Consider the following 13,018-nt stretch of genomic DNA (forward strand, 5'->3'; position numbering starts at 1 on the left):
CATAAGTAGGTTGCATATACTGCAAGTAACTCAAGTAGCATTTAGGCATGTTATACAATTAGGCATAATGCAAGTAATCAATCCAAACAAAAATATAGTATGCATATGATGAATGTCTGTCCTATTGGCTGTAAGCTCATGTGTCGGTTACTTTTCCAGGGACCCGACACATCCGGTAGCTAACCCGAACATTGTCTCTCTGTCTCACTTCCACACTCTTGGGATATAGTGCCCGCCACAATCTTTGGATATAGTGCCCATGATACAGATAAATTCGGCAAGTGCACCGAGTTGTATTAAATAATACCATGGTGATTGGGTTATCGTTCCAATGAGGATTAATGGAAAAACACAGAAGTCTAAATAGTGTGCTCTCAACAGCTATGGAAATCTAACTTCCAGAGCTTTCCAGAAATATATAATAGTCCATACTTTTCTTTGGATTAGAAGGCCAAAAGCTGGCGTCTAACGCCATTTACCTGCCCCCTTACAGGCGTCCAACGCCCAAAGAGCAGAGACCAATGTATAAATGCCCAAAGATGACCCCCTAGCTGGCGTTCTATGCCCAAGTGACCTCATAGCACGTGGATCTCATCAAAGCACTAAGTGGCCCTCAAAAGTGGACTTTAGCACTTAATAGACCGTTTTACCCTTACTAGTCAACTGTTTAGTATTTAAAGTGTATTTTTCATAATCATTAGAGAACTTTAGACATTATTTTCGTTTTACAATGTGTTTTTACTTCAGTATGAGTTTCTAAATCTCCTAGGTTGAGGGGAGGAGCCCTATTGAGCCCTATAAATTAATAAAAGAATTAATATTCTTCTCCGATCCGTGTTTGATCTGTTTCTAAGATGTATATCCGATCATCATCGTGGTGAATAGGATGATCTGACAAATTAGCTCTATTCATCACATTAAGACGAACGTGCCTGACAAATCCCGGGTCTACTTGGGTTCATGTGAATACGTGACTGGAAAGCATGAGCCAACAGTTATGTTTATACATCTCTAATACAGTTAATCCACGACTTCGTTGGGGACTTCTCGAAACACCAGTTCAGCCAATTTCTGAGGAGATTAGAATCTTCGTGGTCTAGGCTAGAATCCAAAGAAGCAGGGTTCTCTGATCTGGAAGATTCGACCTTGTCTGTGGCACTTTGAGTAGGATCGCCAGGAGAATGACTTGCTAAGCGCTTCACCCTTCGCCAGATTGGATGACCACAGCCAATGGCGTTCAATCTATAGCAGAGGAGATTAATGACCACGGCCCATGGCGTTGATCATATATAGCTTGCCATAGAATAAGATCATTCACAAGGAGAAAAGACAGTAATACCAGAGATAATTCAAAAAGGCAAGGTAACTCCAACTCTCAACCCTATCCTTAATTAAAACCATTTTATTAATTTCTATTCCAACTCTATATATGATATATAATCATTCAAAGTTTATCCAACAACCTTCTGATCTTCCTGACTAAGACCTGCAAGATAACCATAGGTTGCTTCTAACCACAATCTCTGTAGGATCGACCCTGACTCGCTCAGGTATTACTTGGACGACCCAGTGCACTTGCTGGTACAATAGTACGAAGGTGTGGGGTTTCGTGCTAACAAGTTTTTGGTGCTGTTGTTGGGGATTGTTGAGTTTGGACAAACTGACAGATTGTCTTGCTTCCTAGATCAGGTAAATTTTATTTTTGTTTGAGTCTTTTAATTTTTGTTTTCTTCTTCAAAATTTTCGAAAAAAAATTTAAAAACCTTTTCAAAAATATTTTTCTTTTCTTTGTTCAATTTCTGTTCTTGTTGAGTCTTTGATTTTTGCAAGAGTATAACTTTGATTTGAGTCTTTTATTTTTCTTCCTCTTTAATTTTTTGAAAAATTCAAAAATCTTTTCAAAAATATTTTTATTTTCTTGGTTTAATCTTTGTTCTTAGTTTGAGTCTTTAGTGTTTGTTCTTGTTGAAGTTTTCGTTTTCTTCAAGTCTTTCTTTCAAAAAAAATTTTCAAAAATATTTTCTTTATTTAAATCTTGTGTCAAGTCTTTAAGTTTAGTGTTTTCTTGTTATTTTTCTTTGTATTTTTCAAAAATTTCTTGTTGATTTTCTAAAAATTTTAAGTTTGCTATTCTTGTTATGTTCTTGAGTTTTTTGAGTCTTTAAATTTTGTTTTTTGTTTTCTTGTGAGTCTTCAAAGTGTTCTTGAGTCTTGTATGTGTTTTGGTCTTAAAATTTTTAAGTTTGGTGTCCCCTTGTGTTTCCTTCCAAATTTTCGAACATAAAGGGCTACTAGATCTAAAAGTTTTAAGTCTTGTATTTTTTTTTGTGTTTTTCCCTTTCATCATTAATTTCAAAAATAAAAATATCTTTTCTTATCTTTTTAACATACTTTTCGAAATTTTTGAAAAAAAATTCAGATTTCAATTTTTAAAATTTGATCTTGTCAATTTATCATATCTTAGTTATCAAGTTTTTAAAAATTTTTCCAAAATAAAAATCATATCTTTTTCAAATCTTATCATATCTTTTTCAAAATTCAAAAATCTTATCTTATCTTTTTCAAAATTCAAATTAAAAAAAATCATATCTTTTTCAAAACTTTTAAAAAAATCTTATCTTTATCTAGTTTCAAATTTTAATTTCAAATCTCTTTTTATCTTATCTTCTATCTTATTTTTTTAAATCTTTACTTAATTGATATCTTATCTTCTCTCTCTTCTTTTTCAAAACCACATAACTAACTCTTATCTTCCTTAACTTTTGAAAATAATATAATCTTTTCTCTCTCTTCTTTTTCAAAACTACCTAACTAACTCTTCTCTCTCTTAATTTTCGAAAACTTCTTCCTTTTCTCTCTCTTCTATTTTTGAAAATTCATTAACTAATTTTCAATTCTTTTTAAATTGTTAATAATAATTTTCGAAAATTAATTAATTAAATAAATAAAATAAAAAATAGAAAATATTTTAAGCCAATGGAAGATCTAACAATTTTGAGCTTAAGCCTCAGTTAGTCTCTCTTCTGTAGCAAAACTACAAATTTTGTGGACTTCCAATGGAAGATCCACATCAGTTCTTAGCAGAATTCTTACAGATCTGTGATACTGTAAAGACTAATGGCGTTAATCCTGAAGTCTACAAGCTGATGCTCTTTTCCTTTGCTTTAAGAGGCAGAGCTAAGCTATGTTTGAATGCCCAACCAAGATAGAGTCTTGACTCTTGCGAAAAGCTTGTTAATGCTTTTCTAGCTAAGTTTTTTCCTCCTCAAAGGATGAGCAAGATTAGAGTGGAAGTTCAAACCTTCAAAAAAAGAGAAGGTGAATCCCTCTATGAAACTTGGAAAAGATACAAGCAATTGATAAGGAGATGTCCTCCTGATATGCTCTCTGAGTGGTCAATCATAGCCGTGTTCTATGATGTATTGTCTAAAATATCCAAGATTTCATTGGATAGCTCTGCAGGTGGATCCCTTGATGCGTGAGCATCTTTGCTATCTTTTCCTAGTAAATTTGCATTCAAATTGTTGAGTTTAATCAAGATTTAATTACCTTTAGCCACTATGAATGCTACTTTGAGTTGTCTGTAATTTCTGTTTATTTCAGGTAGCATTCGAATGGATTTGACGGAGTTTTGTAGCAGAAAAGGAATAAAGTGAATCATGTTGTCAACCCCGACCTCCTTGCACTCAAACAGAAATGACTTGAGCTACAAAGATCCAATTGACGTGATTTCAAAAGCATTTAAAAGCTAACTTTCAGAGCTTTCCAACGATATATAATAGTATACCCCTTTTTTTCCATTTCGTACAGATCACTTCACGCCAAACTTGAGGAAGCTCAAGTTTGGCGCCACCAAGAAGCCCCAAGGAGAATACACGCTGTCATCTCCACGCCGAACTTGAGTTTACTCTAGTTCGGCGCTAACTCAAAGGATCCAAGGAAAGTATGTGCGCACCAGTCCACGCCAAACTTGATCATTGTCAAGTTTGGCGGCACAACCAACAATTCCAAGGAAGAACCCTCTGCCTAGTCCACGTCAAACTTGTATTCTTCCAAGTTTGGCTCCAACCCTAGTGAAATTGGTGGTCCCCAATCTCGTCCAAAGGCCTACATGGATAAATTATTAAGTTTTGATTTAAACTTTTATTATTTTGATAAATTAGAAAAAGATATTATTTAGTTTTGGAAATATATTTTACATTAATTAGGATTGGATATAAAAGGGAAAAGAATCATCCCTTCGGGCATCTCTTCTCTTCTACCTCATTCTGCAATTTACAATTTAACTGAATCCTAGTTTTTCTCCCTGAATCATGAGCAACTAAACCTCCACTGTTAAGGTTAGGAGCTCTGTCTATTGTATGGATTGATACTATTACTTTTCTATTTTAATTCATGTACTAATTTATAATTCAAGAATTATTTTTGTTCTTTATTTTATGAATCTGGGTGGAGCGGAAGTATGACCTTGGTTCTAATTGAGTACTTGTATAACTTAGAAAAGCTCTTTACTTGAACAACAGCTTGAAAACATATTCTCCTAAATTTCTAATTATCTGGACTTAACGGGATATGTGACATATAATCCTCTTATATTTGAGTAATTAGGGTTTTTTTGGCGTATAAACTAGAATTGAACTTCACCCTCTAATTGGAATTAAGTGACCAAGGAATCGGTGGTTGATGAATTTTAGGGAAGACTAAAAAAGTCTAAGGAATTAGGGTTTAGTCACATATAGTTTGTCATGAATTAAATCTTGCATGATTAAAATAGTTACTAAGAAAAGTCAATCCGGAAGATAGATATCTCTGAAGCCTTAAATGTTTCTCCATATATTATTCTTATCAATTTACTGCTTGCTTTCTGATCTTCTGAATTTAGTGTTTGATGCATTTGAACACTCAACACTCTTTTCTGTTTGTCTAACTAAGTAAATCACTTAACCGTTGTTTCTTAATCCATCAATCCTCGTGGGATATACCCTCATTTACTTGAGGCACTACTTGGTACAACTCGATACACTTGCCGGTTAGTTTGTGGGTTATAATTTTTGCACCAAGTGTTTGGCGTCGTTACTGGGGATTGCCTGTGATTGACAACTACTGGTTGTTTGATTTCTTAGATTAGACATTTTTGCTTTAATTTCATTTAACTTATTTCTTTAAATTTAAAAAATAAAATATTTTGATTTATTTTATTTAAATTTTTTTCTCTTAATTTCTGAAATTAAGTTTGATGTCTCCTTAGTTGTTTTATTCTTCCTAGTTATTTTATTTATTGAGTTTAAATTTTATACTCCTTTTTGCTTATTAGTTATTTATTTTCTTTATTTTATTTTTCATTTATTGTTGTTTTCCTTTATATTTTATTTTATTGTCCTTTATGTTCTTTCTTCTTTGCTTGCCTATTTACCACATGGTGCGTTTAATTCTGTTTAGTACTTTGTGCTAAGGAAAAATAATGGAGAGAGATCACATGGCTTATTACTCACACCCAAGGAGTGATTCTTATTATTGTGGATGGAGGAACTACTCAAATTTTGGTTGGCAAAGTCAAAACCAAAGAAACTTCAGTGCTCCATGTTCCAACTATCAAGAACTACCATCTCCATATTCATACCAAGAACCACCACCTCTCTATACATATCAAGAACCATCATCTTTCTACCCATATCAAGAGCTACCATCTCCCTATCCATACCAAGAACCATCCTATTTTTACTCTTATCAAGAACCATCTCCTTCTTATGCATATCAAGAACCACCCTCCTCTCGTTATTCAAGAACCATCAGCTCTTGAGCTTCGCATGAAAGAATTCATACATGATATGAAGATGAGTGTAAAAAATATAGAGAAATATGTGGAGATGATTATCAAATCCCAGGAAGAGGAACAAGCAAATTCCTTCCCAAGAGATACAATGCAAGATCCTATGGACGAAAGTGAGAAAATCAATCAAAGGAGTTCATACTCCAGTGAATTAGAGAACTCTCCACCCTCACACATGGAAGAAAAGGAAGATACAAAAACAAAGGAGGATGATGCACAAAAAAAGGAGGATGATACACAAATAAAGGAGGAAGCCATGCACACTCCATGCTTGCACATTCCAATAATTTCAGAAGAGGCCATACAAGTCCTTATAATTCTATGTATGCAAGCTCCTGAGAAGAAAAATCTGAATGAACTGCCCACATTTGAATTGAAGTCTTCTCCCCCAACACTTGAATATGCTTTCCTTCGTCCTAATGAAGCAGAGAGTGGCATAGAGGGTGAGTTAATTGAACTACCAATTCAAGAAATTCTTGATGAAGGGTACATTCCAACCATCACACAACACCCAAATTTTGAAATCAAAGAAATGAAGGCAACCAAAGAAAGCACTGAAAAGGGGATTTTGACCAAGAAACAGAAGAAAATATCCATGAAAAAGAGAAGGTCAGCAAAAAACAATCCAACCTCTACCCCAACAAGCAAGGCAAATTAAGTTAACCACAATAAAAGAAATCTTGTTAGGAGAAATTTATATCAGGGGGCACTAATTTTCACCCCTCCCCCTTGGAGACATTTATTTTAACCAACTGGAAGAAGAGGAAGAAAATTCAATAATCAAGTGTCAAGCTAGTGACATTAAAGAAGTGCTTGTTGGGAGGCAACCCAACTACTAGTATCCTTGTTTTCCAGTTACTTTTGTTTTAATTTTATAGTTCTTTTGATTTTAGCATTATAGTTATTTTAGTTCTGGTTTTAAATTACTTTATCTCAATTTTTTTAGAATTTTTCATGTTTTACATGTGTTTTGGTCATTCAGAGTGATTAGAACAGGAGCACGAGCAATTAAAAGGAATTTTTGACACCTTGGAGTTTTTCTTTCCTTGGGGACAAGTAAACTTTTAAGTTTGGTGTTGTAAAGTGTGCTCTCTTTTTAGCTTATCATTAGTGGCACCATGGGGAGATGAATGTTCTTCATGGAGGAGCACAACCAGAGAAATAAGATGGCCACCAGCATAACTGAGGTGGTTGAATTCCTCTCATTCTATTTCCTACTCCTATTGCTCTCTAGTAGAGCCAGCCTTTTTTTAATGAAATGAAACTGATGCCTTTTTACAGGCTTTTTACAAAAATAAAAAATGAAAAAGAAAGTGAAAACAAATTATAATTAAAATGAAATTCCTAATCTAATTGTTTCTTGTGCCTTTGAGTGATGTCCATGAGTTTTGCTTGCTTTGATGTGTCAATGGGCTTTTCAAAATTGGCCTTTAATGAATGGTTCAGGAGTGGCTTGGTTCAATTGAGTTGGAGGCATGGGTTAGCTCCCAAGGGAGTTCTCCGCTCAGTTAGTGAGCATTGCGCTCACTTCCCCTTGGCCAAGCATGCCCTTTTTTAGTGTAGCACTCACTAGCACTCACTAAGTGAGCGTTGTGCTCAATATTTGAGTGCTACTCCTTGGTTTGATGCGCGCCTCCCCCTTTGAGCCTTGGTGAATCCCTTTTTGCATGTTTGGTGCCTTGGTGAGTGGTTTTGGGGCCTTAAAGATGCATATCACTTGTGCTTCAATTTTGTGCCAAATATAGATTGTTATATATCATTAGAAAGCTTTGAATGTTAGCTTTCCAACGCAACTGGAATCGCATCAATTGGACATCTATAGCTCAGGTTATGACCCTTTGAAGAAGGCATGGTCATGCTGTCACAAGGCTTAAAGAAAAGCCCGAAAATGCTCACTAAGTGAGCACAATGCTCACTTCTTTGAGTGCCAGTCTTGCCTTCCCTTGCCTTCCTTGCTTTGATGCACGACAATGCTCACTAGAGTGAGCATAGTGCTCACTTAGTGAGCGCTATCCTTGTTTTGGCCTTGTTTCCAAGCTCAAGAGCGCCACGTTTTATTTTCATGGGCCACGCTTTTTAAATCGTGGCCTAATGTCCAAAGCGTGCTCAAACTTCAAAGTGTGCCCCAAAATTCTTGTTTTCTCTTTTTTAGCTTATTTTGTGCTTTTTTTTGCTTCTTTTTCTTCTTATTTTCTACAAAGTTTATCAAATCAAAAGATCAAAGAAATATACCATTTAAGCACAAAAGAATGCAATATTTAAGCATGAATTATCAATTTCTTGTATGAAAAAGCATAGAAAAAAATGATATGATGACATGTCATCATAACACCAAACTTAAACCTTGCTTGTCCCCAAGCAAGAAAAGAATCATGCAATAAAGATTGACAATCGAAGGTAAGAAGAATAGCAACTCAATGTTCATGGTTAGATAGTTTTCTTATGCAAGCTACAATCACAAAAGAAATGTAAATGATTGATGCTTCTATCTAGCTCATTTTATGAAACAAGCTTTTTATTTTCTTATTACCTTCTCCTTTTGGGTCTTTTACCCCATGAGTTGATAACAAAGCTATGACTTCTAAATGCTTTGTCTTCAAGTATTACCACTTGATACATAAGCACCACAAGCATTTAATTAGAGGACTTCTTTAAGCTCATTTGTTTCTTTTCTCAACTCTCTAATCATTGATGCTCATAGCCTTGAGCTTTGAGGGAGTGCATTTGCACTTGAGCCTAACCTTGACTCTAAGTGTTTTGTTTTCAAACTTTTTGCTTGATACATAAACACCACAAGTACTTAACAATGAAATTATCATTGGTACTCAGAGCCTTCATCTTCCTCATTCTTTTCCTTTTTCTTTTCTTGCTTTAATTTGTAATTGCTTCTTCAAGGTTTTCATGATTTCAAAAGATTTCACAAAATGTCCCAGATGAAAACTTCAATTAAATAAAATCTAATGCAATTGAGCAACAATTAATCATGCTATCCTTCCAATACTTGTATGCACATGCTAAGTTCTTCTTTAATTCCTTGTTTGTTTATGATCATGATGCTTTATTGCTTTTGAATTCACAAAACTCAAGTTGGTAGTCATAATGTCACAGCAACATGTTGCAAATCAAAATTCAGTCTATGCTTATTCATATCACACATGCATACAGAGAGGATAAAGACAATCATGCAATTTAAAGTGCTGAAAACAAATGAGAGAAAAAGGAACTTTACTGATGACATGTCATCATATACCTATTTTTCTATGCTTTTTCATACAAGAAATTGATGATTTGTGCTTAAATATTGAATGCTTTTATACTTAATTGGTACATTTCCTTGATCTTTTAATTTTATAAATCTTGTAGGAAATAAGAAGAAAAAGAAGTAAAGAAGCACAAAAAAAGGAGAAAAAAAGAGCTTTGGGACACACTTTGAAGTTGGAGCACACTTTGGAGCCTTAGGCCACGCTTTTAAAAGCGTGGCCCATGACCAAATTAAAGAAGAAAACAACCAGCACGCACACTGCCCTGCCCTTGCCAAGGGCAGGGCAGAATCATGATGAAGCAAAGTGAGGATAAAGCAAATTTTCGCTAAGTTAAAATCTGGGCGCTCACAGCATGACCATGCCTACTTCAAAGGGCGATAACTTGAGCTACAAACGTTCGATTGATGTGCTTCCAGTTGCGTTGGAAAGCTGACATTCATAGCTTTCCAACGATATATAGAAATCCATATTTGGCGTACAATTGAGGCAGAAACGGAAAGCATCTTTAAGGGCCAAAAACAAGCGAAAATAAACCAAAATGCTTCCACTAAGGCTCGAAGAGGGAGACACAAGGAAACCAAGGAAGTCTGCCCTCAAGGAGAGCAGAATGCCCTCTTGGAGGGCAATGTCATGTTCTATTCAGGAAAATTCAAGGAAAAATTGCAACAACTTCCTCCACCAAGTTTCGAACACAAGACCTTCAAGGAAGTAAAGGCTTAGGCTTGGCGCACACAAGCGCATCATGGCACGGTCAAGGAACGTGGTGCGCGCACAAGACACACCAAGGCAACATTGCCCTGCCCTCCACAAGGGCAGGGCAGCATCTTCACACACCAAGCTCGCACGCACAAGCACCAGCACGCACACTTTCCTGCCCTGCCCTCCACAAGGGCAGGGCAGCCTCCTGGGAGCATCATGGGCCAAAATTCAACCAAAATCTCATTTAAATTCAATTCCTCTCCAAATTGAATCAAGGCCAAGCAAACCCATTTCTCCTCAAATCCAAAGCAAGCTAAGCCCACATCATCACTCAAAGGCACAAGAACAAGCTAGAATTAGGATTTTCATTTAATTTGTTTTTCATTTCAATTTCATTTTGTAAAGCCTATATAAGACATCATTTCCATCTTTGAAAGGAGGCTAGCTCCACTAGGGAGTATTAGGATTTGAGAGCTCTCTCTCTTAGTTTTCATTTCTGTTTTGAAATTTTGGATTGAGGTTGGAGGAATTCTGTTTCAATCTTTAATCTGAAATCCATCTTTGTTCATCTTCTGCATAATTTCTAAGAATTGAAAGTTGAATCTGCAGTCTCATTTACGGCTTCCATCTTTATTTCTTCTTCAATCTGTTTCTTGGTTGGATCAAGGAAGGGAGTGAGATCTAGACTTGTTTTCTAGTCTCATTGATTCCCTGAGATCTTGTTTCTTTAAATTTCAAAATCAAGCTGAGTTACATTCTGTGTTGCTTCTTCAAGCAATTTTCCATTTCTGTTTAAATCTGCTGCACTTATTTCATCTTTTACTTCTCTACTTGATTGCTCTTTACATTTTCTTGTTGGATTTTAAATTCCCTGCACCCAACCCCCTTTACATTTTTTGCAATTTACATTTCTTGTCATTTAAGATTTTGCCAATTTACTTTTCTTGCAATTTAAGTTGTAGCTATTTTACTTTCTTGTTATTTAAGTTACTTGCAACTTTACTTTCTGCATCTTTAAGATTTTTGTAATTTTACTTTCTGTTGATCAACTTCACACAATTCACTCAATGTTAGCTTGACTAAACTAATCACCCACTAAAGTTGCTTGATCCATCAATCCCTGTGGGATCGACCTCACTCTTGTGAGTTATTATTACTTGATGCGACCCGGTACACTTGCCGGTTGGATTTGTGTGTTGGAAATTTGTTTTTCCACAAAAACACCATCAAGTTTTTGCCGCCATTGCCGGGGATTGATTTAGATCAACAATGATTAAGTGGGTGAGAAGTCTAGATCAAGCATTTTCTTTATTTTTGTTTTCTGTTTTAGATTGAAACCAAGGTGTTTGAGTTATTGCCTCACTAAGAAATTCTTTCTCTATGACATGAATTTCAAATTTCATTGATGTTTACAAAATACAAATGGAGTTCAACTCATCTTATGGTCAAACAAAATTTTATGGGATATCACCCACCATCATCAATCTCTAATGGTGGTTGGGAATATCACCAAGAAACTTCATATTCTGGGCACTCCAATTCATGGAGCTATGCTTCAGAACCACAAGATGAGAAAGAAAATCATATGGGATATTTCCCTCCACCACAAAATGATGCAAGTCATGATTCTAATGATGGCTGGGAAGGGAATTCTAGTGCTCCATATGATATTCATCCAAAGACCTCATCACTTGACCATACTTCAACAGAAAGCCCCTTTCAAAACTCACCACCCACACAAACTTCCATGAACTACTCAAGGTTCTCAAAGCTTGAGTCCATGTTCAAAAAATATGAGGAGGAGACAACGAAAGTTTGGAAAGAACAAGAAAACTCCCTCAAAATCATGGAAGTGCAGCTAGCTCAATTGGTGAGTGCAACGAAGAAGGAGGAAAAACAAGAGGAAGAGGCTACTGAGTCAAGTGGATTTTTAGTAAAGAAAAAAGAGGTGGTGGAAACATTTGAACCTGAACTTGCATATTCACAGAAGCCACTTGAGATGACAAGAGCACATGACAACTCACAACTCTCACAAACTTCCCTGGACCAAAATACCTCAACACTTGAATCCATGATTGAAAGGTATGAAGAGGAGATGAAGAAAGCTTGGGAAGATCAAAAAACCTCCTCTATGAAAGAGCTATTAAAGCAAATGTTGATTGTAAAAGAGGAAGTGGAAGAACAAGCTAGTGAGAAGGACAATCAAGAACGTCCAAACTCAAGGGAAACCGAGAGGCACATAAAGGACAAGCTCATTGAACCACCAATTCAAAAAGCTCTGGATGAATATGAAACTCCAATAATCACACAGCAACCAAGTCTTGAATCCAAAGAAGTGAAGGCAACTAACAAGAACACCAATTCTGTCCCTAATCCAGCAAGCAAGATCAATCAAGCCATTTGCAAAAGGAAGCTTGCTGAGGAAAGGCCAAGACAAGGGACACTAGCTGAATCTTTCCCTCCTTTGAGGTCATTCCTCTTAACAAACTGGAAAAAGAGGAAGAAAGTGAAGAACAACATGTCAAGCTAATGACACTAAAAGAGCACTTGTTGGGAGATAACCCAACCGTAGGTACATTTCTTTCTATGCTTTGTTTAAATTCAATAAATTGGCATATGGTTGCATTCTAAGTTTGGTGTTGCCTTGCAACAAATTGTTTTCAATCTTTTTGGATGATTGCATCAAATCAAAAATGAAAGTGACACACCAAGATTCTAAGTTTGGTGTGCCACTTATTTTCTATGCAATTCAGTCAAGCAACACTACTTGTCTGCATAATCATAATGCCTCTACAGTGTTATTTTTTTTCTTTTAATTTGACACTTTGTCATTCTACTTTCTTTAGTCATTTTTCTGTTTTTTTTAATGCTTTCATTTTAGTTTGCTTATTTACTGTGTTTGTTAATACATTACCAAGAGAGCTTTATTCATGACAGATTCTTGGCTTGGTGATTGTATTTAACAAATAACAGTTTCACCTGCTTAGTTTTAATTCAAATAAATTGACATATGATTGTATTCTAAGTTTGGTGTTGCTATGCAACAAAATTTTATTCTAATTCTTACAAGATACTTGCATTAATTTCAAGTGAAAGTGTCACACTAAGTTTGGTGTGCCACTTATTCTTTATGCAAAGTATTGTGCACACCTTCTTATGCTTGCAATCAAAATGTCGCTGTCTCTTGTGCCTTGATTGTTATTTTTCATTTTTGCTTGCTTGCAAC

Source organism: Arachis hypogaea, chromosome 4 (genome assembly GCF_003086295.3).
Source record: "Arachis hypogaea cultivar Tifrunner chromosome 4, arahy.Tifrunner.gnm2.J5K5, whole genome shotgun sequence".
Taxonomy (NCBI): Eukaryota; Viridiplantae; Streptophyta; class Magnoliopsida; order Fabales; family Fabaceae; genus Arachis; species Arachis hypogaea.